The sequence below is a fragment of the Alligator sinensis genome, unplaced genomic scaffold (assembly GCF_000455745.1).
Source record: "Alligator sinensis unplaced genomic scaffold, ASM45574v1 scaffold54_1, whole genome shotgun sequence".
In the NCBI taxonomy this organism is placed as follows: domain Eukaryota; kingdom Metazoa; phylum Chordata; order Crocodylia; family Alligatoridae; genus Alligator; species Alligator sinensis.
Genome location: NW_005841962.1, coordinates 1,226,613 through 1,229,833, shown reverse-complemented (window position 1 = coordinate 1,229,833; position 3,221 = coordinate 1,226,613). Strand labels below are relative to the sequence as shown.

General features: G+C 49.4%; 2 protein-coding genes across 3 annotated transcripts in view; one reads left to right on the top strand and one right to left on the bottom strand.

The window, feature by feature from the left end:
• ACKR4 (atypical chemokine receptor 4) overlaps positions 1–2,529 on the bottom strand; it is an 8,813-nt gene extending 6,284 nt beyond the window's left edge. For both annotated transcript variants that reach the window (XR_003093293.1, XM_006020626.3), the window contains exon 1: positions 1,718–2,529. The gene's annotated coding sequence lies outside the window, so the exon portion shown is untranslated. The remainder of the gene's footprint in view (positions 1–1,717) is intronic.
• The window catches only part of ACAD11 (acyl-CoA dehydrogenase family member 11), a 71,123-nt gene that overhangs the window by 44,398 nt on the left and 23,504 nt on the right, over positions 1–3,221 (top strand). The gene's annotated exons all lie outside the window — the stretch shown is intronic.

The following is a 3,221-nucleotide window of genomic DNA, read 5'->3' as shown; positions in this document are numbered from 1 at the left end:
GGCCCCCCCCCAGCCTCTCTCCACCCCTCCCAGCACCACTGCTGCCGCCTGCCCCACACAGCTGAGTCCACCCTGCCCCAACCCTCTTCAAGCATAGCCTCAGCCTAGCCCCTGCACCGGGAAGAGGCTGGTGCAGCCACTGGCCCCAAGCCCACAGCAGGTAGCCTTCCCTTGCCCTGTACACAAATCTGGGGGGGGGGGGGGGGAGACATGCCACCCATGCCTCTTCCAGGGGTCCATGCAACAGCAGGGACCTGCCTCCCTTCCAACTCTCCCCTGCACCCTTTGGGCGAACTGCCCATGGCTCCATCCTGGTCCTAGCCCCAGCCTGCCACTGCCCCACTCCCTCCCTCACTGTGGGGTCCTCAATCTGCCCTGTCCCCAACGCTTCTTTGCCCCACAGACTTACTGGCAGGGTGGTGCTCTCCAAGCTGCCAGACTGCATTTCTGGCTGCATGCACATGGCATTCATCAGTGATGTTATCAGCCAAAAAAAAGCCAATTGCCAATAATGTTATTAATTTTCCTGTTATTGGTGCTGATCCAATATGCAACCAATATATTGGTGCACCTTTAGTTTAAGATAAACCTAGTCGGATGTCATATCAGACTCAACTGATTTAGGTTTAACTGGTTTAAACTTCTGTCCCAGATTTCCTCCCAACCCAAGTTAACTAACAGTCTCCTAGCATCCTAGGATGCTTTGCAGCCCAGAGATGGCCTGGGTTGTCTTCTTCAGTAGAGCAGGGCTAGCGCCACCCCCAGCAGTCACAGCTCAAGCACTAAAACCTCTGCTCCCTAACCTGCTTTCTGCTTTCACCTGTCAGCCCGGCGGGATGGGGGGCAGGGGAGACAGACCCCTAGGTACCCTAGCACTGGTCTGTACAGTGAAAGGGGAGAGAGAGCTATATCAGTGGGGGGGGGGGGGTTGCCCCCTTCTGCCCTGGAGCCCAGCAAGTGGGGCTGGACTTGGCTTATGCCTGCCCCTTCCCCAGCTGTCCACCTTCAAGAGATTGGGGGGGGCTCATCCCTGCAGCATGACACCAATCCCCCCACCCAGGTCTGCCTGGCGCAGGGGGAAAGTCCCTATTGGGGGGGGTTACCCCTGCAGCCAAGTAGGTAGGGCTGGGATCAACTCAGCCCTGTCCCCTCCCATTTGCCTCCAAGAGGTAGTGGGGGGACAGGGAGAAATGCACCCCCTCTACCCAGCACCAGCTCATATTGGTGCAGTAACCTGTCTCTCTTTATTAATTGAATAACGTAGCTTCCAAAATTAGGGATGAGATCCTGGTCCAAACTTATATTTTTCTGGCCAACCCTTATATTCTCTTCAGTAACCGAGTATTTAATCAAAAAGTATCAAATCAAATAAAATTCCCCTTTTACTTAATTGTTCCCTGCTTCATTTGATCTATTTTAGTATATCATATACTATGTTGTTTTAATTTTGTGTAAACTGATAGAATGGATAGTTTTATTGCATGTTTGCATCAACAGTTATAAACTATATAAATGTTATTATTTTATATACTTCTATTGGTCATTTCATTGTATTGTTTTAGTGTAAGCAGTGGAAGTAAACTATTACTACTACTGTATATTCAAAATGCCATCCCATAAGACCAGATTCCCAACCCTTGTTGCTACAAGTAGGCTCAGCATATCACAATTGGTTTATAGCCTTATTTAAAAACAAAATTAGAAAAAGAGAACTGACCTGGGTTTTGTCAGCAGACTGGTAACAGAAGTTGTATTTGCGAAGGATCACAGTGGAATGAGCTGTTCTGTGCTTCACTTCAGTTTTGTCTTCATTCCAGCACTCCACCCTTTTCAGCACCAATTGCACTTTCAGTTTGATCTGCATATAAAATTATGCTTTCCTGGAAACTAGTTGTCCTGATGTTCCCATGTAACATTTGGTATTTTACTGTTTGTTTCAACAAGAAGGAAAGTGTTTCCATGAGAAATAGAAACTCTCTGTCATCAGGGTGCTCTGTTTTATTTTTGAAGCACACCTTCATAAACCACTCCAAACAATTTAAAAACCCAAATAGGTGTTTGGCTTCTAGGGCTAGAGACAGACGTTCAAAAAAGCCTGAGCCTGAATTGATTCAATCTTTGCAGGTTAGTCTAACCTGGCTAGGTTAAACCAGTTTGTAACTGTTCAGACATCCTCTCTAGACTGAGGAAATGCCGGCACATGCCTCCAATGGCTCAGGCAAGAAGTCAGGGGGCGCTAGAGCAGCCCTCCTTTCCCTTTCAAAGGGCTGAGCTGAGGGGGGCGTAGCCAGGCCCAGATAGGATGCTCTGATTAGGGAGGGGTTCCCCCCATCCCCAGTCCAGGGGGGAGTTGATAACACAGTGTTTATCACACCTCTAACTCGGTGTTTATTAACCCATTAAGATGACAAAAGGATCTCTCATTAGTTCATGCTCTTCTTAAAAAACTTTTTCCAAGGAAGGGGGGAAATTACCAGCTACCTGGTGATTAGCTAAAGAGCCCTAAGCCAACACTGCCCTGTCTGCCTTTGTCGTCTCTCTCACAGCATTGACCATAGCCAGCACGCGGTCTGCTGGCTAATGCTGAGAGGTGTTTATGTAAGGCAGAGGGGACAGGAGAATACCTGCTTCAGCAGGGAGTGATGAGGAGGAGGGGGGGAGCAGGAGGAAGCCAGGCAGACGCCCTATACCCACAGTCTCTTTTGGAGCTGCAGCCAGGGAGCAGAGGGGAGGGGCCAGTCCTGCTGGGTTGGAGCAGAGCCCCGCCTAGAGTTGCAAAGCAACTGGGATGCCGGAGGATTCTGATTTAACTTAAACCAGGAAGGGGTCTGGGACAGACATTGCATAAACCAGTTTGCCCCCAATCCGTTAAGTCTGATACTATATTCACTACCATGGAGCTGAGGATGGCATCCCAAGTAAAGGATAACAAAAAATTCTTTTTTTAGATATATAGGGAGCAAAAGGAAGGCCCAGGGTGGAATAGGACCCCTACTAAATGGGCAGAAGCAATTGGTGACGGACAGGGGGGACAAGGCTGAACTCCTCAACGAGTTCTTTGCCTCAGTTTTCCTAAGTGAGGGGCAGGACAAGGCTCTCACTGGGGTTGTAGAGAGGCAGCAGCAAGGCGCCAGACTGCCATGCGTAGACCCTGAGATGGTGCAGAGTCTCTTGGAAGAACTGGATGCCTTTAAGTCGGCAGGCCCGGATGAGCTCCATCC